The following is a 22,931-nucleotide window of genomic DNA, read 5'->3' as shown; positions in this document are numbered from 1 at the left end:
AAGAAGGTCCTTATTAGTCATGCCTGGCGTGCTGTGATTCATGGGGTCGCGGAGAGTCGGACATGACTGAGTGACTGAACTGAACTGAACTGAACTGAATGTGTATATGTCAATCCCAGTCTCCCAATTTATCCCTACCCTCTCTCCACCTGCCAAAGCAGGAGACATCAGAGATGCAGGTTTGATTCTTGAGTAGGGGAGATCTCCTGAGGAGGGCATAGCAACCCACTCCAGTATTCTTGCCTGAAGAATCCCATGGACAGAGGAGACTGGTGGCCTACAGTCCATAGGGTTGCAGAGAGTCGGACAGGACTGAGATGACTTAGCATGCATGCCCATCTCCTCTGGTAACTGTAAGTATGTTTTTTACATCTGTGACTCTAATTCTGTTTTTGTAAATAAGTTCATTTACACCATTTTTTAAAATTCCGCATATAAGTGATATCATGTGATATTTATACTGAGTGAAGTAACAATACTTTCTGTTCCTTTGCGTCATTCCCTTGAGTTCAGAGTCCTCAGTCGGAGCACCCAATCATCCCATCCTTGGTCATGTCCCTGTCCCAGGCTCACTGTCTAGGGAAGAGGAAGGGAGTATTTGGTTCTTTCAAGTTATGAAATGGAAAGCAAAGCCCTACTTCCTTCCCAGACGTGATCGGTGGAAGATTTATCCTTAGCGGGAAGCTTGTTTGGTTGGTGGAAAAAAAACAAAAGAGCAACTACACTACAGGCATATATTTAAAACAGGAATTATCCACTTTAGCCTCTTCCTCCAATGACACCCTTGAAATAATAAGTTAAATATAAAAGCTGTTTCTGTTTCTATTTGGATTGGTCAAAATGTTTGCTTTTGGTTTTCCCAGAAGCTGCTATGGAAAGACCTGAACAAACTTATTGGCAAACCCAATATTACACCTAAAAATAAACACATAATTATACTATTGAAATATAAAAATATACTCTGAGATCTGAAATTGGCTCATGGACCACCGGTGAGAGCTGTCACATGTCTTGTGACCACAAATGCCTGCACGGCAAGTGAAGTGTTGACAATCATAGTATGAAAAGTCAATCACTGTTGACAGGTCTGTCTTTATCAGCCAGGTTCTGCGGGGAAAGTAATGGAAGCGAACTCAGACGAATGGAAACAGAAAAGTAATGAATTGAAAAAATTATCCGTTTCCAGACCTGACAGGAAGGTTGGAGAAATGGACAGAAATCAAGGGAGGCTTTTGGCAGGCATGGGGGTGGGGTGGGGGCAAACTGAGGAGAAAAGAACCAAGATAAACAAAGGATAGAGAGAAAAGTCACTCACAGAGGAGAGAGCATTTCACTACATTCCATTATAGCATTTTGTTCTTTCTTTAAAGCTGGAGATGTTTTGTTTCTGCGTGCGCATGCACACGCTCAATCACTCCATCATGTCCAACACTGTAACCCCACGGACTGTAGCCCACCAGGCTCCTCCATCCATGGGATTCTCCAGGCAAAAATACTGGAGTGGGTTACCATTTCCTTCTCCAGAGGATCTTCCCATCCAAGTGATGGAACCAGGTCTCGCACATTGCAGATGGATTCTTTACTGTCTGAGCCACCTGGGCAGCCCCATTTTGTAGTTAGATCCATCCGTATTCATACCATCAGGGGCTAATTGAATCCTGTCTCAGGAGAAAGAAAAAAGAAGCAGAAAATGCCAAGTTGTGGTACCAGGACAGAAGCTCACCAAGCTAAGGGCTGGATGTGGTGGGAGATGGAAGGAGTAGGTCCTCATCTTAATACTGATTACCTCTGCCTAATGGTTGACCTTGAAGGCGCTGTGTTGAGCATATTACCTCAGGGCGCCTCACATCAGGGGCACTTTCAGAACCTATCTGTATGATCTGGCCACTCAAGATGGCTGTTCTCTTGCTCTCTGGACCGTGCCTGACCAGTGCCTGCTTCACTTACACCTGTGTCCCTAGGTACCTGCCCCAGGCCCTAGCAAGTGATAGCTTATCAAAGTGGTGGTGAGGAGCATGCCCTTCTGCTGGTTTCCCTAGTAACTATGAAGCCATCTTACATCAATTCCCCTATAACTGGCCATTTCCCCTTCTCTTGGCAGATAAGATGGCCACCATATCCTGCCCTGAGCCACACATGGTGGGGTATTGCTCCAGGACCTTGCTTCAGATGTGTAAGTTTCCCCATCCATTAAACCACTGATATTTATGTTGCCAACTCCAGCCTCTTTCTTCGATCTTGTAGCTGGGCAAGCTCAGACCTTGTAAGGCCTGCTTCAGGGTGCAGCCCAACAGTATCATACAAATGAAGAAACTGAGGCTCAGATAAGTTAGGTCACTTGCCTTGGTGAGTAGTGGTGTAGAACGGATTCCAGTTCAGACCTTCCTGACCAAAAGCCTATATTTGTCATCATCCGTACTCACTCTTCCTCCAAGCAGAGGGTGACTACCAAGCTCAAATAAGCAAGGGTTTGGTGCTGCTGGGAAGGTCCAAACAGCCTGTGAGGAGGAAGAGACTGTGAATGGCTGGAGCATCATGAAGGCTTCATGGAGGAAGCAGCATTCTGTGGGGGCTTTGAGGATCCACCAGGATTTCAGCAGGTGAATATAGGCAAGAAGGAAGACCTGGCAGTTTGAGGGAGCAAAACAAACCTAAGGAGTGGGGAGTATGGAGAGTTTTTGATATGGTGAAGGGACTTCCCTGGTGGTCCAGTGGTTAGGACTCTGTGTTTTCACTGCTCAGGGCCAGGGTTCAGTCCCTGGTCAGGGAACTAAGATCCCACAAGTCACGTAGTGTGGCCCCCAAAATAATAATAATAAAGATAAATTTAGAGACAGTAAAAGATCCATGTGACACATGTGGGAATTCATGGAGTGGTCTGAGCAGGTGGGTACCCTGTGGTGAAGACCCAGGTTGGCATCACGAGCAAGATGGTCTCCTTTTGCAGTTGGAGAGAGATATTAACATTTTTAGATTGAGAGTGGGTTGGCGGCAGGAGGCTTTCTATGATCCGAGTGATTATTTAAAACAACTGCTCACAGACTTTTGAATAATTCACGCCAATAATTGTTTTAATTGGGGAAATCCTCTTTTACTTTTAACAAAGACCTTAAGAAAAAACAGCAAATTCTATTTAATATCACTATTACTTCATAAAAGAAAGACCATTTTTACACCCTTCCTCTCCCCCAATTAGAATTGTTTATCCAATATACTGTATTATTAGAGCTACTTGTCCAGGGACTTCCCTTGTTGTCCGGTGTCTAACGCCCACCTGCCAATGCAGGAAACACAAGAGATCCAGCTTTGATCTCTGGGTCAGGAAGATCCCCTGGAGGAGGGCACGGCTACCCACTCCAGTATTCTTGCCTGAAGAATCCCATGGACAGAGGAGCCAGGTGGGCTACAGTCCATAGCGTCTCAAAGAATCAGACACAACTGAGGTGACTTGACAGGGAGGCAAGACAGTTCACAACAGCTGGAACTTCAGGGACAGAAAAGAAGAAACAGTATTTTGAAAGGGAAACAAGTGGATAATTGATATATGAGTACCTCCAACATTTGTGGTTCTTCACCAAGTTATTGCATTTAATCCTCATAGCATCTTGAAGGTGTTTTTTTTAAAAACCTGATTTCACAGGTTAGTGGCCCAGACAAGTGGCTAGAGTTTAGAAAATGTGCTAAAAATTACTCAGCTACTAACAGATGGAAACCAGGCTCATCTCTGGGTCCATTCTGATTCCAGACTGTGTGATTTTTATTGTTATGTGTTGTTATGTTTCGACTGCAGTTCTGAGGAAGGAAGTCAAGAAAGTTCCTGACAAATGTAATGATTCCTCTCAGTAACATGGAAGATGAGGTCCCCAGCATGTAATGTCAGGGTTAAGGGGTCACTTAGAGGTAACTTAAGTTCAGAAAAATGGTAGTAGAAGCTGAGAAGCAAATTTTTGGTTACCTGGAATAGATTCTTCTCAGAAAGACAGTTTCTTCATGTCGTGAGGTCATTGACTCCAAGACCAGTGGGTGTCATGGGTGATGTGGTAGTGACTCACTGTCTGTTGGTCCAGGACAGGGAGAGGGGGAACCTGGACAATGGCTCGGGACTCTGACTCCTGCTCCTACAATGATCTATTCCTGGGCCTTCCTTGCTGTGGGGGCAGAAGGAGACAGGTGAAGGGATTTCCCCAGTGAAGGAGAAACAACTGCTGATTTTCAGAGCTGGACTCATGTTGGCTCAAGGAGCAGGAGGATCTGTGCTTCACACACCTCTTCCTGGCCCAGGAAGTGCACCACCGATCTGAGATTCAAAAGACTTTGGTCTCTGGACCACCCTGGTGGTCCATGGTTAAGAATCTGCCTTCCAGTGCAGAGGACACATGTTTGATCCCTGGTCAGGGAATTAAGATCACACATGCCATGAGGCAAGTGAGTCCATACACCTCAATGAAGAGTAGTCCTTACTTGCGGCAACTAGAGGAAGCCCTCATGCTGCAACAAAGACCCAGCTCAGCACACCTCCCCTAAAAAAAGAAAAAGGCTTAAAAACAGCAAAAAGACTTTGTTCTTGGTCTACACCAGGGGTTCATTGTCTGAGTGCATACCTAACATTTATTGGGCATTTCGCATGTGCTAATAAGCATGTGCTAATAGCCTAATAGGCTAATAAGGGCTTCCCTGGTGATTCAGTGGTAAAGAACCCACCTGCCAATGCAAGAGCCTTGGGTTCAATCCCTGCATCAGGAGGATCCCCTGGAGAAGGGAATGGCAACCCACTCCAGTATTCTTGTCTGGGAAATCCCATAGACTACAGTTGGGCTATAGTCTGTGGGGTCACAAAACAGTCAGACATGATTTAGAGACTAAACAACAACAGCAAAGAGCCTAATGAATAGGTTTTCTTTAACCTCTAGAGTACTGAACTCTGCGCTTTCACCCCATCGATAGAGGCCTTCGTGAACAGAGCAAGCCCCGTGCAGGGGCTTTATTGGCTTTCTGCCTAAACCAAGGAATATCAGCCTCTTTCTCTCTCCTTTACTTTCTTATCAGTCGACTCTGGACCACCAGGTTCTGGTCTATTAAAGGACCTCAACAAGTGGCTCCCAGAACAGGATCTTGGTACACGTAGGCAGATTCGGACAGAGGACCCCAGGGCCTATTGAGGCTGGTTCAATAAACTGTGGAAATGGCACCCCACTCCAGTACTCTAGCCTGGAAAATCCCATGGACAGAGGAGCCTGGAAGGCTGCAGTCCATGGGGTCGCTGAGAGTCAGACACGACTGAGTGACTTCACTTTCACTTTTCACTTTCATGCATTGGAGGAGGAAATGGCAACCCACGACAGTGTTCTTGCCTGGAGAATCCCAGAGACAGGGGAGCCTGGTGGGCTGCCGTCTATGGGGTCACACAGAGTCAGACACGACTGAAGTGACTTAGCAGCAGCAGCAGAGTACTGATGAAAGAACAGGAGTTCAGAGAGGCTCTGTAATTTGTCCAAGGTCAGAGTTTGTGTGTGCGGCCAAAATCTAAAACCAGCTTTATCCAACTCTAGATCCCATATTTGATCCATTTTGTTATGAACTGAACGTGATTCTGATTTGGGGAAACTCCCAGTCATAGTGAAGAAATAAATAGAATCTCAATTTACCATAACGCAGTATCTACGCATATATACTAAGTCAATTCAGTCGTGTCCAATCTTTATGACCCTGTGGACTGTGGCCCGCCAGGCTTCCCTGTCCATGGGATTCTCCAGGCAAGAATACTGGAGTGGGTTGCCATTTCCTCCTCCAGGGGATCTTCCTGACTCAGGGATCAAACCCACATCTCCTGTGGCTCTTGAATTGCAGGTAGAGCCTTTACCACTGAGCCACGGAGGAAGCCCATGTGGAAATAAAAACAAAAAGGCAGAGAAACTCTGGGAGAAAGCTCTAACACTGATGGAGAGTCATCAGGGAGGTTTCCCAGAGGAGGTGGCCTTTGAACTCAAGGGTAAATGAGTTTCTGGCCAGAAGAAAAGAATTCTGGGTTGAGGGAGAATTACACAGACATGAAGTTGGTGGATCAGTCCTGGGTGTTCATTGGAAGGACTGATGCTAAAGCGGAAACTGCAATACTTTGGCCACCTCATGCGATGAGTTGACTCACTGGAAAAGACTCTGATGCTGGGAAAGTTTGGGGGCAGGAGGAGAAGGGGACGACAGAGAATGAGATGGCTGGATGGCATCACCGACTCTGTGGACATGAGTTTGAGTGAACTCCGGGAGTTGGTGATTGACAGGGAGGTCTGGCGTGCTGTGATTCATGGGGTCGCGGAGAGTCGGACACGACTGAGTGACTGAACTGAACTGAACTGAACTGAAGTTGGTGGATGTAATTGGCAAAAGTGAGTTGGCTGGCGACCACAATGATGAGTCAAGAGCTGATGGCATCAGGGGCTACTGTTGGCATGAAAGACAGCTGGAGAGCCTGTGGAAAGAAAACTTCTCACCACTGAGTCTTAAAGCCTTGCTGGTTGTACACTGTCCCTCGTGAGAATAGAGTAGGTGAAAATTTTAGGTATACTTCTTATTCTGCTCAGGAATCACTATGTAGCTCATTTAGTATGTCCCAGAGTAACATTTTTGGTGAGATTTGTTTGCTGAGAACTGTAAACTCTACACATGGAGTCACAAGCCTCTCAGTTTGTTACTCACACAATAGGATTATCCAATCATGAGGCATGGCCATCTGCTCAGAGTTTTTTTTTTAGCAGAGAGGGAAATTTCATCCTAGGTCCACATCTTCTGAGAACTTTGCACCTCAGAAATCTCCTTCCTTTTTCTGAGCCTCTAAGATGAAAACTAAGAGTGTGCTTCAAGCATTTTTCATGTCTGCTGCTCAGTCTTTAAAATTAAACATTTTATGGGGGGAAAAATAGGGAGTTTGGGGTGGACATGTACACTCTGCCATATGTAAAATGGATAACCAACAAAGACCTACTGTATAGCACGGGGAACTCTGCTCAGTGTTATGTGGTGGCCTGGATGGGAGGGGAGTTTACGGGAGAATGGATACATGTAAGGCTCAATCCCCTCACTGTACACCTGAAACAAACACAACATTGTTAATCAGTTATGCTCCAATATAAAATAAAACGTTTTCAAAAGTTTAACACTTTAAATTTTTGTATAATTTTCCATAAATGTAGCATCATTAATGAATTTTTCTTTTTTGCACATTGAAGTCTCTCCTAACATTCTGCTGTTTTTATCTATGCTGAAATAATCATGTGGTTTTTAATCCTTTAGATTATTTCCTATTGAAAGATTCCCTGAAATAGGATTAAAGGATCAAAGATTTATAATACATTTTTTGGATACATGTCACACAGTCATCATTTGAAAAAGTTTGGACAAGAGCTAGTCACTGTCATCAAATTTCACTGCAGTCTCAACCACATTGGGAAGTGTGTTTTCCCTAATTTTTGTTGATTCATCCGGTGTAAATACTTTATTATGATTTCATTGTTAATGGTAGAAGCTAAGTATTTTCTAAATTTCTGTTTTCTATCTGATTTCAAATTTTTGAAAAATTTCCTTTGCTAATTTATGTGTTGGAATTTTAGTATTTTTCTTTCCATTTTGTATAACTCCAAAATCACACATGGGTAAAGAAGCTAAAAAGGTCTCTCTTGGAAGTTACAGAGATGAAGGAATGGATTAGGAATTAGAACAGCATGGAGATAGTGAAGAAAGACACAAAATATACCTGAGGGTTTATTTTCATTTCTGAAGTTTCTCCAGAGTAGTGATTCTTAACCTTCTTTGAAATTATATCTCCTTTTTATTCTAGGAGTATAATTGCTTCCCAGGCAGTGCTCTACCAATGCAGGAGACATGGTTTTGACCTGGTCTGAAAAGATTCCCACTTGCCACAGGGCAACTAAACCAATGTGTCACAATTACGGCGCCTGTGCCCTAGAGACCATGCTTCACAGTAAGAAAGGACTCTGCAATGATAAGTATATAAACTGCAACTAAAGAAAAGCCCAAGCAGCAATGAAGACCTAGCGCAGACAAATATAAATAAACAAATAAAATTATAAAAAAAGAAAAAGGACATAATAAGGGTATTTCCAGACAAATAATAAAATGAGTTTACCAATTAACCTTCATTAAAAGAATACCTAAAGGATGTTTTGAAAAGAGGGAAAATGATCCCACCTTCTTTCTGGGTGTATTAGTTTTCTATTAGCTGCTGTAACACACTACCATAAACCTAATGACTTAGAACTACACAAAATTATTGTCTTCCATTTTTCTAGGTCAGGATTCTGACACAAGTCTCATTGGGCCAAATTCAAGATGTCAACAGGGCTGCTGGTGGCATTAGAAGACAGTCTGCATCCTTGCTTTTTCCATCTTCTGGAGTTTGCCTACAGTGCTTGGCTTGTGACCTCTTCCTTCATCTGCAAAGTCAGCAATGGGGGTTGGGTCCTTCTGACATTGTATCACCCACTCCTCTCCCACTTTTAAACACTCTCTGATTACATTGGGCCCACCCAGATAATTCAGGATATCTCCCTACTTTAAGGTCAGCTGCTATCAACCATCACTCTTCCTTGTAATATAACACATTCACAGGTTCCAGGATGGAGCTATCTTTGGGGCAGGGGTATTATTCAGCCAATCACAAGACATCCAAGATTTAAGTAAGAACTGTAAGCCAAGAAACCAGTAAACATGTAGGAAAATCTAAACAAATCTTGTCTGTAAAAAAAATCTAAATGTGGGTTAGAGAAATGATAGAACTAAAATGTCATTCTACAATAAACTATGTGCTGAGAGGGAGATGATTGAATTTCAAAGTGTTCATAAATCCATGTATTCTGAGGGAAGGAAGTTTAGATATTTATTACCTCTGGACTCTGAAAAGGTTAAAATATTCCTGGTAAAATTTTAATAGCAGAAATAGCGTATGTAACTTCTAGACCAGTAGGAGCGGGGGAACTTGAATAAAAATAATAATAAGAAGAAGAATGCCTCCCAAAAAGGCACAAGATGAGAAATAAGAAGAGGGGTGAGATGGGGGAGTGACAGCGAGACTCACGAGGGAGGGTTTATATGTATACATATAGCTGACTTATGTTGTACAGCAGAAACTAACGCAACATTGTAAAGAAATTATACTCCAATTAAGATAAATAAATAAATGAACTTAGAAAAAAAGAAGCATTGAAAAAGGTCTAGGATACAATGCAAATTTGCTGTATGACTCAAGGAACTCAAACTGGGGCTCTGTAACAACCTAGAGGGATGGGAAAGTGTGGGAGGTCAAAGGAAGTTTCAAGAGCGAGGGGACACGTGTACACCTATGGCTAATTCATGTCGATGCATGGCAGAAAGCAAACCAATATTGTAGCAATTATCCTTGAATTAAAAAAAGAAAAAAAAGGGCTAAGATAGAAATTTTAAAAATTAACGTTAGTAAAGAAAGTTCAAGTATGTTAAAGATGACAAATAAATGAACATGAGCCAAACTTTCCAGTTGAAAGATTGTCAGAAGGGGATTTTTAAATCTGGCTTAATGCTGTTCACAAGAGACATGCCTAAAATAATAAACAGAAATCTTGAAAAGAGTAAAAGAACACAGTCAAGTGTAGACCGGAAGGGATCTGTGTGCTAAGTTGATTCAGTCGTGTTCAACTCTTTTTGACCCTATGGACTGTAGCCCATCAGGCTCCTCTGTCCATGGGATTCTCCAGGCAAGAATACCGGAGTGGGTTGCTGTGCCCTTCTCCAGGGGAATCTTCCTGACCCAGGGATTGAACCCAAGTCTCTTGCATCTCCTGCATTAGCAGGCGGGTTCTTTACAACTAGCACTACCTGGGAAGCCCAGAGGGGATCTGGGGCCATTCTAAATATCAGAGTAGGATTTCATTGCAAAACATAAACAGGAAGGGGGGGACCGTGACCGAGTGTCCAAGTATTTAATTCACCACAAATACATGACACTTCTAAACTTGTACGGCCACAAAATAAGTACATGCTTACATAAATAATAATAAATAAACAAATAAATAATCTCACCATACACAGAATTTTGGAAGAGCCATGCCCATCAGCTGACATGTACATATTATGTCCAAATAATATGAAACCTTTGTTAGTATTATTAAAGTGTTATCATGATTCCCATTTCCCAGAAGGGAAAACTGTCCCCACACAGGAAGAAGTTATACCTGGGCCATGCCTTGGCTTCCCCTGGGGTCTATTCCCTCCTCATTGAGCCCACTCCTCACCTGGAGAATTTTTCCTCATCGTCCATTTGGATGAGCATAGAGTACCTACCTTTACCCAAAGACCGCAGTCACTCTCCAAACCTGTTTAGATTGATCTAGATGAAGGTTTCTCTGTTTTTGAATTAGTCAAGAGACCCTGTGGTACGTGTGACCCAGGTCAATCATTGAAAACACACAGACACACACAGCCTTCTCTTGCGACCAGCTGTGGTGCCAACACTCAGATCCCAAGTCTCGCCCTGGAGCCCAGAACCACTGTCATTCTGGGCCGTTGGTGTGGTTCAGTCACTAACTCATGTCTGACTCTTTGCGACCCAATGGACTGCAGCACACCAGGCTTCCCTGTCCTTCTCCATCTCCATGCTCAAACCCATGTCCACTGAGTCACTGATACCATCCAACCATCTCATCCTCTGTCGCCTGCTTCTCCTCCTGCCCTCAATCTTTCCCAGAATCAGGGTCTTTTCCAATGAGTCAGCTCTTTGCATTTGATGGCCAAAGTATTGGACCTTCAGCTTCAGCGTCAGTCCTTCCAATGAATATTCACGGTTGATTTCCTTTAGGATTGGCTGGTTTGATCTCCTTGCTGACCTGTAGCGAGACTTCTTTTCTGTGCCCCTTTGTTCTTATCTTGGGGTTTCTTTCCATGCTGCTGCTGCTGCTGCTAAGTCACTTCAGTCGTGTCCGACTCTGTGTGACCCCATAGACGGAAGCCCACCAGGCTCCCCCATCCCTGGGATTCTCCAGGCAAGAACACCGGAGTGGGTTGCCATTTCCTTCTCCAATGTGTGAAAGTGAAGTCGCTCAGTCATGTCTGACCCTCAGCGACCCCACGGACTGCAGCCCACCAGGCTCCTCCATCCATGGGATTTTCTAGGCAAGAGTACTGGAGTGGCTTGCCATTGCCTTCTCCGCTTTCCATGCTAGGGGTTTCAAAACCTGGCTTTTACAGCTAGCAGCTTTCTCTGATAAACCACATCAGGTCTCCTAGCTTATTAAACCCATAAAGGGCCTCAGACCAATCCCCAAATTAAAGAAACAGATCTTGCTGCAAGAGGCAAAAGCTTTCACTCCCTTCCACCACTTCACCTTCCAGGCAGAAACAGGTTCAAGTTGGCCAGCTTGTGAAGCTTCCAGCACTCCCTCCATGATGACCCCCAAGGTCATCAAGCTCCTCGCCTGGCAGGAGGCAGTCAGGTGTGTTGATCCTTTAGACCACGGACTGTCCTGCATGTGTAGTAAGAATTCCATCTTCTATTTGTATAGGACTTAGTTCCCAAAGCACACCCACAAACCCAGTCTCATTTTTCATTGGTCTGGGCAACACTTCTATGAGGGAAGTAAAAAGTAGGTCAAGTGTTATGATCCCCATTTTAAAGCTGGGAAAATAAAATCCTAGAGAGAAATAAACACTTGTCTGGGAGCAGTCCATGGGTAAATGAGAAGTTAAGGCTTTCGGAACTGGAATTTCCTGACTACACAGTTCGTGCTTGATTTTTGAAGGAGGCATTTTGGTGGCTAAGTGATCTTCTCTGAGCCAAACATCTCCATCCCCCAGTTTCCTCATCTGTTAAACAAAGATATCAGTTATACATTCTAAAGACTGTTGTGAAAATTCAGTGACAGAGTTCATATGCTAGCATGACAGCTGTCATTACTCATTGCTACTCTAATCAACTCTAATCTAGCTGGAAATGCTACCCAGATCACTTCCCCCAAGCCTAATGGAGAATGGACCATAGCCAATGAAGTCACATCTCCTGTCCAAGGAAAGCCTGCATCCAATGACCAGTCAACATGGGTAAATACAGTCTTGACTCCCTTGCCAGGGCCACCCTAGCTCCAGATCTCCTAGAGGATGGGTGGAGACCTGTGTGACTACATTGCAGCTCAGCTTTTCTTTCAACTTAGTTCCTTCTTTCTTTGTCCCATAGAGGTGTGGTTGTTGTTGTTTGGTCACTAAGTCATGTCGACTCTTCGCAACCTCATGGACTGCATCTAATCAGGCTTTCCTGTCCTTCACTTTTCTGTCTCCTGGAGTTTGCTCAAGCTCCTGTTCCTTGAGTCAGTGGTGCCATCCAACCATCTCATCCTCTGTTGCCTCCTTCTCCTCCTGCCCTCAATCTGCCGTTTCACAGAAGTGTGGATTCTGAATTAACTCCACAGTCAATGTGTGCTCAGCCACTCAGTCTTGTCCCACTCTCTGTGATCCCATAGACTTCGCCCCACCAGGCTCCTCTGTCCATGGGACTTTCCAGTCAAGAACACTGGAGTGGTTGCCATTTCCTACTCCAATCAATGCCTGCAGCCTAATCTCCATTACTTGATTCCATGCACATGTGTAAAAACCACCTTTTATCAGTCAGGTGTGAACCACAAATGGGAGTGAGTTTGCATAGAACCAGTGATATGAACCTTGCTTCTATCCATGAATCAAGGCAAATTGGAAGTGATCAAACAGGAGATGGCAAGAGTGAATGTCGACATTCTAGGAATCAGCGAACTAAAATGGACTGGAATGGGTGAATTTAACTCAGATGACCATTATATCTACTACTGTGGGCAGGAATCCCTTAGAAGAAATGGAGTAGCCATCATGGTCAACAAGAGTCCGAAATGCAGTGCCTGGATGCAATCTCAAAAACGGCAGAATGATCTCTGTTCATTTCCAAGGCAAACCATTCAATATCACGGTAATCCAAGCCTATGCCCCAACCAGTAACGCTGAAGAAGCTGAAGTTGAACGGTTCTATGAAGACCTACAAGACCTTTTAGAACTAACACCCAAAAAAGATGTCTTTTTCATTATAGGGGACTGGAATGCAAAAGTAGGAAGTCAAGAAACACCTGGAGTAACAGGCAAATTTGGCCTTGGAGTACGGAATGAGCAGGGCAAAGGCTAATAGTATTTTGCCGAAAGAACGCACTAGTCATAGCAAACACCCTCCTCCAACAACACAAGAGAAGACGCTACACATGGACATCACCAGATGGTCAACACCAAAATCAGACTGATTATAATCTTGGCAGCCAAAGGTGGAGAAGCTCCATACAGTCAGCAAAAAGAAGACCGGGAACTGACTGTGGCTCAGTTCATGAACTCCTTATTGCCAAATTCAGACTTAAATTGAAGAAAGTAGGGAAAACCACTAGACCATTCAGGTATGACCTAAATCAAATCCCTTATGATTATACAGTGAAATTGAGAAATAGATTTAAATGACTAGATCTGATATAGTACTTGAACTGTGGACAGAGGTTCATGATATTGTACAGGAGACAGGGATCAAGACCATCCCCAAGGAAAAGAAATGCAAAAAAGCAAAATGGCTGTCTGAGGAAGCCTTACAAATAGTTGTGAAAAGAAGAGAAGCGAAAAGCAAAGGAGAAAAGGAAAGATATAAGCATCTGAATGCAGAGTTCCAAAGAATAGCAAGGAGAGATAAGAAAGCCTTCCTCAGCAATCAATGCAAAGAAATAGAGGAAAGCAACAGAATGGGAAGGATTAGAGATCTCTTCAAGGAAATTAGAGATACCAAGAGAACATTTCATGCAAAGATGGGCTCGATAAAGGACAGAAATGGTATGGACCTAACAGAAGCAGAAGATATTAAGAACAGGTGGCAAGAATACACAGGAGAATTGTACAAAAAAGAGCTTCATGACCCAGATAATCACGATGATGTGATCACTCACCTAGAGCCAAGTGGGCCTTAGAAAGCATCACTACGAACAAAACTAGTGGAGGTGATGGAATTCCAGTTGAGCTATTTCAAATCCTGAAAGATGTTGCTGTGAAAGTGCTGCACTCAATATGCCAGCAAATTTGAAAAACTCAGCAGTGGCCACAGGACTGGAAAAGGTCAGTCTTCATTCCAATCCCAAAGAAAGGCAATGCCAAAGAATGCTCAAACTACCGCACAATTGCACTCATCTCACACGCTAGTAAAGTCATGCTCAAAATTCTCCAAGCCAGGCTTCAGCAATATGTGAACCGTGAACTTCCAGATGTTCAAGCTGGTTTTAGAGAAGGCAGAGGAACCAGAGATCCAATTGCCAACATCTGCTGGATCATGGAAAAAGCAAGAGAGTTCCAGAAACACATCTATTTCTGCTTCATTGACTATGCCAAAGCCTTTGACTGTGTGGATCACAATAAACTGTGGAAAATTCTGAAAGAGATGGGAATACCAGGCCACCTGACCTGCCTCTTGAGAAATCTATATGCAGGTCAGGAAGCAACAGTTAGAACTGGACATGGAACAACAGACTGGTTCCAAATAGGAAAAGGGGTATGTCAAGGCTGTATATTGTTACCCGGCTTATTTAACTTATATGCAGAGTACATCATGAGAGATGTTGGGATGGAAGAAGCACAAGGTGGAATCAAGATTTCTGGGAGAAATATCAATAACCTCAGATATGCAGATGACACCACCCTTATGGCAGAAAGTGAAAAGGAACTAAAAAGCCTCTTGATGAAAGTGAAAGAGGACAGTGAAAAAGTTGGGTTAAAGCTCAACATTCAGAAAACTAATATCATGGCATCTGGTCCCATCACTTAATGGCAAATAAATGGGGAAACAGGGGAAACAGTGTCAGACTTTATTTTTTGGGCTCCAAAATCATTGCAGATGTTGATTGAAGCCATGAAATTAAAAGACACTGACTCCTTGGAAGGAAAGTTATGACCAACCTAGATAGCACATTAAAAAGCAGAGATATTACTTTGCCAACAAAGGTCCATCTAGTCAAGGCTATGGTTTTTCTAGTGGTCATGTATGGATGTGGGAGTTGGACTGTGAAGAAAAGCTGATCGCCGAAGAATTGATGCTTTTGAACTGTGGTGTTGGAGCAGACTCTTGAGAGTCCCTTGGACTGCAAGGAGATGCAACCAGTCCATCCTAAAGGAGATCAGTCCTGGGTGTTCATTGGAAGGACTGATGCTAAAGCTGAAACTGCAATACTTTGGCCACCTCATGCGAAGAGTTGACTCATTGGAAAAGACCCTGATGCTGGGAGGGATTGGGGGCGGGAGGAGAAGGGGACGACAGAGGGTAAGATGGCTGGATGGCATCACCAACTCGATGGACATGAGTTTGAGAGAACTCCGGGAGTTGGTGATGGACAGGGAGACCTGGCGTGCTGCGATTCATGGGATCGCAGTCAGACATGTCTGAGCAACTGAACTGAACTGAACTGAGTGATATGAAGCCTCCTTCTTGAAGCAGCAGAGAGGCTGGTCTGACTTAGGTGCGCACCCTGTGCTCTTGCAAGAGACTGAGACAGGCAGGCCCTCCTGAAGGACTTGACCCTGGCCCCCCAGCACTGTTGTGCAGCCAACTGGGGTAGCCTCTAGGTCTGGGGCAACCAGCGTCTGGGCTGTTCTGTTCCTGGGCACAGACTTGTTTCCCCAGTGATGCAATACCTTGTAATAGACCACAGGTCAATTGCACGTTCCTGTTACCCAGCACAGAGTGGCTTGTTATTCGTTCTCTCCAGGAATTCTGACGCACCGCAAGACCTTGTGGTTGAAATGCTTCTACATTCCCTGTGAAAGTCCCTGGCCTCAGAAAAGGAAGCATTCTCAGGTGACTAATACGTGGGTCAGGGCTTCCCAGTGTCTGGCCCTCTTGGGACATGAAACAAACAACATAGATACACTTTAGCTCAAGTTTTTTGTTTTTTTTTTTTTGGTGAGGAGAAGGTAAGAGCCAAGAACTACTATCAACTTTATAAACCCCCCATCCTCCAGACACTATACGATGTAAGAGGGAAAATGTCAGCCTTTCCCTGACTTCCAACCTTATTGCCACCCCAAGTCCTCCTTGTTGGGAGTTCTGGATCCCCTAGTCCTTCCAAAGTCCAGAGCCCTTGATGGGGTAGATGAATAAGGATTTGGATGCCAGGTCTCCATCACTCTGTAGGCTCTTCCCCTGGAACTTGACATTCTGGATCTGGCTATTTGACTTACTTAGACCATAAAGAAATTACTTACTGAACCATAAAGAAAACTGAGCCCCAAAGAATTGGTGCTTTTGAACTGTGGTGTTGGGAGTCCCTTGCACTGCAAGGAGATCAAACCAGACAATCCTAAAGGAGATCAGTCCTGAATATTCATTGGAAGGACTGATGCTGAAGCTGAAGCTCCAATACTTTGGCCACCTTATGTGAAGAACTGACTCATTGGAAAAGACCCTCATGCTTGGAAAGATTAAAGGCAGGAGGAGAAGGGGCAACAGAGGATGAGATGATTTGATGGCATCACCAACTCGATGGACATGAGTTAGAGCAAGCTCCGGGAGTTGGTGATGGACAGGGAAGCCTGGCGTGCTGCAGTTCATGGGGTCGAAAAGAGTCGGACATGACTGTGCGACTAAACTGAACTGATGTGACTTACTTATAATTGCCTGAAGCCCCCAGCAATGCTTTCTCTCCCTTGGGGCCTCTGTCTCTTTCTCTTCTTCCTTTACCGATTGTCCCGTGTCTCTCCCTCAGCCCCATTTCCAAGCCTGGTGGTGGTGCCTCTGCTCTGTGCTCCCACCAAACCCTGTGCTTCTATTATCCATGCACACAACATGCTGTGCTGTTCTTTTCTTTTTCTTTTAAAGTTTTTATTTTGTGTTGGAGTATAGCTGGTTAACAATGTTGTGATAGCTTCAGGTGGACAGCAAAGGGACTCAGCCATACATATACGTGTATCTATTCTTCCTCAGGGCTCCTGGTGGGCTACAGTCCATGGGGTCACAAAGGGTCGGACACAACTGAGCAACTAACACTCTCATGTTTCATTCTGCCCCGAACTCCCCTCCAGTCCAGGCTGCCACATAACATTGAGCATGTACTGTGTAATAGTTCCTTGTCGGTTATCCGTTTTAAATATAGCAGCGTGTCCCTGGCCATGTGATGTCCTTTTTCTGAAGGCAGGGAGACAGTCCCGTGAGCACAAGGACACGCCCACCTCACTCACCTCTGTGCCCATGGGGTCGAATGCAGCACCTGGTGGGGGCGGGCGGGGAGTGAATCTTATTGGAGCAAATGTGTATTAGGTTTTATCATTGGTTGTTGTTTATTGTTGGCTGTCACCACAGGGACCCAGCCCACCTTGAACTAGCTTACAGCTCTACCACTGAGCTGCTGGGAAAGCTCCAGAAACTGCTTCTCCTTTTTCAGGTACAGCTTGGACAACACCAGGAAGATGCCGCTGTTCTGACTCTGGTCCTGTGCCCCATGCACTATGGCCGAGGATGGAATGAGATGGCTGGAGTAAGAAAAGGAGGAGAGTCTTGCTAATGCAAGTCAGTGTGCCCAGCAGACAAGCCTCAGGTGGCACTATGGAAGCAGGGACTCTCCCAGGAGCTTGTGGACTGGATGTACTGCCCAGATGCAGGAAATTATTCTTCCTGTCATCCACCTGTGCCTTCCTGGACTGTCCCTTCTAGAGCTTCATGTTGACGGACTCCTCAGTTTCCTTATGTGTTGTTTGTTGGCTTTTATGGGATTATTTAATCTAAGCCTTTGGTTGCAGGAGACAGACATGCTTGAGCTAGCCTGTGAGCTAGCTAGAGACAAGACATGGTGGCAGGAAGTATAGCATATCACATGAGACTAACTGGGAATGTTAAGGTTATGAGAAATGAGGCATTATCGTCTGACAGCCGAAAGCCACTGTCTTCTCATTTCTGCATCTGTCTATCTGTCTGCTCGATTCTTCCTTTCTGTAAAATGGCTTTCTCTGCTTCTCTGTATACCTGCGAAAAGTGGCCCCTCTGAAGCTGATAGATTTCTAAGTCCTCTATTTGAGAGCAGTAACACATGGCCTGGCTTCTCTGATTTTTTTACTTCCTTATTTCTGGCAGTGGGTAAGTTTGAAGCAGCTGTCCCCGGAGTCCAATCAGCTATGGGCTAGGGACAAAGTTGGGCTTCCCAGGTGGCTCAGTGATAAAGAACCTGCCTGTCAGTGCAGGAGACATGGGTTCGATTCCTGGGTCTGTAAGATCCCCTGGAGAAGGAGATGGCAGCCCACTCCAGTATTCTTGCCTGGGACATCCCACGGACAGAGGAGCCTGGTGGGCTACAGTCTGTGGGGTCTCAAAGAGTTGGACACAACTTAGCAACTAAACAACAATAACAAGGGCAAAGTCAGGACATTATAAGTGACTGACCCTGTGAGCCGTGATGGTGGTGATGGGGGTAGTTTCCAGAAGAGGGGATCATGGGTTAAGCAGTGTTTGCATAACTTGACCTTGATCGATGTGAACTTGTGTGCTTCATTCAACGTGTGATCATTTATGAGTATTATGCTTGGAAGGCTTGTTTATCTATAGAGTGTGTGTATGTATGTGGGTGTGTGTGTGAGAGAGAGAGAGAGAGGCATGGTGTTCATGCCTGGTGACTTCCCATCCTGTCTTTGTTTCATTTCTCTGAGGCAGTTCCTGTGCTATGAGTCGGGGACTCAGTGGTGAACAAAGAAGACACAGTCCTTGCTGTGACCTACCAGGGAGGCAGATGTTGCTCAGGGTATCACACAAATAAATGTTTGAACTGAGGTCTTAGGGGCAAGGAGGGTTGAGCAGTTCAATGCAGCGGACAAGTGATGCCAAGGTTCTGAGGTTGGAGGAAGAGGTGAATTTGAGGAATCAAAAGAAAGCTTGTGTGGCTGGAGTTCAGAGGACAAGGAGACAGCTGTTAAGCAAGTGCAGCCCGGACCTGGTGGCGCAGACTCTTAGGGACACTGTAAGGGCTTTGCATGTGTGCTAAAGTCTCTTCATCATGTCCAACTCTTTGTGACCCTCTGGACTGTAACCCACCAGGATCCTCTGTCCATCGGATTTTCTAGGCAAGAATAATGGAGTGGGTTTCCATTCCCTTCTCCAGGGGATCTTCCCGACCCAGGGATTGAACTCCAGTCTCCTGCATTGCAGGCAGATTCTTTACCGTCTGAGCCACCAGGAAGTAAGGGCTTTAGGGTTTATCTAATAAGACTATGGGAAACAGCTTGAGGGTTTACAGTCATCAGAATTGTAAAAGCAATGCCATCTCTTTTTACAACTCTGATTCTGTGTCATGGTCTCATATCCCTAGACTCACAGGAACCAGGTCGTCCCTGGGTGCTGCTCCTTGGCTATGGTGGAGGGATTCCCCACAGTCTTCCCACAGTCCCCAAGAGCCCTGCTGTTGAAGTTGGTTGTGGCTCAGGCTTCTGTTTCCAGTGTAAGACTTCCCTTTGGAGCCTTGGGGTCTCTCCTGCCAGGAAACCTTACCTGCAACCATCTTAGCCCGACACAGGGCTTCTAAAGACATGCAGCCTCAAGATCTCACCCCCATTCCTGACACCTGGTCCCCTGGTCCCTCCTGCTTCCACCCTTCCTTCCAACACTGCCCCCCGCCCCCGCCACTGCCACCCTTACCTTTCTTCCTTGTGCGGAGCACTGGCCCAAAGCGAGTCAGTCACTGTCACTGGGGTTCTTAAGAAACACCCCCACCCTCCATGGCCAAGGGTCACCATCCACCAGGAATCCCCAAATTCCCTAATGCCAAGTCTTCCCAGAGCCATCAGTCCTCTCCACCTCTGGAACATTCAGCTCCAGGTTTCTCAGGGGCTCTGGGTACCCAACGCCAGGTTCTGATCCTTCAGAGCCCTACAGCTTTGGAGGAGTGCTGGCAGGCCTGGAGAGGAGAGTTTGGGAGTGGACCAGATAGTTAGAGGTGCTGGGGTAGTTAGAGTGGACCAGGTAGTTAGAGGTGCTGGGATAGTTAGAGGTGCTCTCAAGTGGTCTTTCCACCCCTGGATGTGCCCCTTGTCAGGGAAGCCCCAGCCTATGCTCTGATCCACATGCTATCCCTTGGTCCTGATAGGCAGCCCAGTGTACCATCTCTGTACCGACCCCAGGCTAATCCAAGCCCCTGGCTTCCCAAGGGAGATATCCGACCCATAGCCTATAAGAATATAGCTTAAACTGGCTTGGCCAAAATGTTCATTCAGGGTTTTGATACCATCTTATGGGGGCGGGAGGAGAAGGGGACGACAGAGAATGAGATGGCTGGATGGCATCACCGACTCTGTGGACATGAGTTTGAGTGTACTCCGGGAGTTGGTGATGGACAGGGAGGCCTGGCGTGCTGTGATTCATGGGGTCGCGGAGAGTTGGACACGACTGAGCGACTGAACTGAACTGAATATGGAGAAAAACCAACCCAACACCTAAATGATGTTTCCTGTGTCCTGGGCACCTTCCTGTGTCCTGAGTTTATTAGCTCAGTCCTCACCACCCCCTCCGAGGGGAGGCCACAGTCTTACCCTCATTTCCCCAGATGTTTCCAGGATCACACAGATGTCATTCACGAGGCCAGGGAATCTGAACCTCCGGGCACTAGGGCCCACCTCCCAGGACTGCCCTCCTGATGCAATAACAGATTCTCACCACCCTCGCCTGCCCCGTGGCCCAACTTTCCACATTTACAAAATTGAGTTCCTGATTTCTTTTAGCCAACAAGCGTTTATCTCCAAAAACTGTTTCAAAAATTCCCAGCCAGCCCCAGCTCAGGGACCCTGGCATTCTAGGTGGTGAGGCTGGGCTACAGAGAGCAGGAAGTGAGGCCCCATGGGAAGTCCCTGTGGTCGGGGCCAGGACGTGGCCCTGCCTGGCTCTGATACCCGGCACCTTGCACCATGCATCCCCTGGCCTGACTTCAGGTCCCATCACGGACTGAGACGAGGAGCTAGCCCAGGCCCCAGAGACATGGTTGGGGGACCATGAACTGCTCCTCCCAGACACATCTGAATGATAAATCTTCCTTCAAACCACTGGCCTGTCCTTCCCGGACAGAATAGACACGCCTGAAGATGGTGAGATCCGAATGGGGGACAGACACCAGCCTGGCCTCCGGTTCACCTGTGGCCTAAGCAGTGGTCCCCAACCTTTTTGGCATCAGGAACCTGTTTCATGGAAGACAGTTTGTCCATGGAAGGGGTTGGTGGGTGGGATGGTGATTCAGGTGATAATGGGAGGGATGGGGAACGGTAGATGCCCGAGGGGTTGGGGACCTGTACCCTAAGGCATTGATGACAACAAGGCCCTATTTCAAAGCACGCAATTTATAAAGCCTTCCAGAGGCTGACTGTCATTCCTTCTTGCAGTCAGCTCCTCACCTCAGGTGGGGCAGAGAGTGACTGCTCCCTTTGCAGTTATCAGAATAAAACCCAGGGAATAGAAGGGACCCATCCAGGGTCACACAGCTCTTTAGCTGTAGACCTGGGATGAGACCCATGATGTAGAGCCTTGTGGGAAGGCCTTGCCTCTGCTCCCATGTACCAACCTGGATAGTTTTAAAGAATCCTGAGCTATCTGTTCCCTGCTGGCAAGGTCTGGGGACCATGAAGATATTAAGCTGGTCAGTTCTGAATGGCAAATGGGAGGAGTAGGTTGGGAACACAGAATCTTCCAGAGAAGGTGGGGAGAGCCTGACCTCTTGGACAGCATCATGCCAGCAGTTGGGCATAAGGTCTGAGGGTAAGGTGGCTATTCCCTGCTCCCTAAGCCAAGCCCCAACCATACGGGCTTCAAACCCACAAAGATCTTACCTAAGAGCCTTTGTGTTTGCTGTCCCTCCACCTGGAACATTCTTCCTCTTCTTTAATCATCCAGGTCTCATCTCAGCAGTAAATATTCCACCTGCAATGCAGGAAACATGGGTTTGATCTCTAGGTCGGGAAGATCTCCTGGAGGAATGTACAGCAACCCATTCCAGTATTCTTGCCTGGAGAATCCCATGGACAGAGGAGTCTGGACAGAGGGCTACAGTACATAGCTTGCCTTCTCAGAGAGGTTTCCCCGGACCACTTTCTCTAAAACTGCAGCCATCCCAGGTCCCTTGAAAACCTCATGTTTTTTCTTTCCCCTCTAGCACTTACTGCTGTCTGAAGTTAGTTTACTTGTTTCTTGTCAGCCTTCTCCATAAGAACATCAGAGAGAGGTTTCCCTCATGGCCCAGTAAAGAATCCCCTGACCAATGCAGGAGACATGGGTTCAATCCCTGGTCCCACATACTGTGGAACATCTAAGCCCGTGCACCGTAACTACAGAGCCGGTGCTCCAGAGCCTGGGAACCACAACTACTGTAACCCAAGCACTCTGGAGCCCGTGCTCTGCAACAAGAGAAGCCACGGCAATGAAAAGCCTGAGCACCACAACAAGAGAGCATCCCCTCCTCTCCACAGCTAGAGAAAGCCCATGGAGAAACGAAGACCCAGCACAGCCAAAAATAAATCAATAAATGTATTTTTTAAAAGATCATCAGGGACCATCTGTGGCTTTCCCTGGAGGCTTGCCAGAAGAGAATCTTCTTCTGGTTAAGGTTAAGGACACACAGGATTAAGTTTACCCACATTGTCTGGATGAAGGTGCCCACACAGGAACAGACTGGGGGTGACTGGGGTTGGGTGGGAACAAAGGTCCAGCTCCACTAATCCAGCTCAGCTTCTCACATGTGACCTCCGATTTTATGCAGATCAGAACCCGTCTGGCTTCTGTTAGCCTGAGTCACCGTTCTGGAAGCTGGGCTTGCCCACCTCCTTGCAGTGGCCAGCCCTGTGTGGGTATGTGGGAAGGCAGGCTGGGGCTCCTCCTCCCACCCGCTGCCAGGAATCGG

General features: G+C 46.0%; 1 long non-coding RNA gene across 1 annotated transcript; it reads right to left on the bottom strand.

The window, feature by feature from the left end:
- Positions 1-2,351: 2,351 nt before the first annotated feature.
- LOC129539913 (uncharacterized) lies at positions 2,352-22,861 on the bottom strand. Its single transcript, XR_008682546.2, has 3 exons — positions 22,669-22,861; positions 21,865-21,955; positions 2,352-2,498 (listed from the first exon to the last, which is right to left on the bottom strand). It is a non-coding gene; the product is annotated as an uncharacterized LOC129539913 (long non-coding RNA).
- Positions 22,862-22,931: the final 70 nt, after the last annotated feature.

The sequence above is a fragment of the Moschus berezovskii genome, chromosome 11 (assembly GCF_049115385.1).
Source record: "Moschus berezovskii isolate FMDL1 chromosome 11, NW_MosBer_1.0, whole genome shotgun sequence".
Lineage (NCBI taxonomy): Eukaryota > Metazoa > Chordata > Mammalia > Artiodactyla > Moschidae > Moschus > Moschus berezovskii.
The sequence above is the reverse complement of the archived record's forward strand: the minus strand, read 5'-3'. Positions and strand labels throughout refer to the sequence as shown.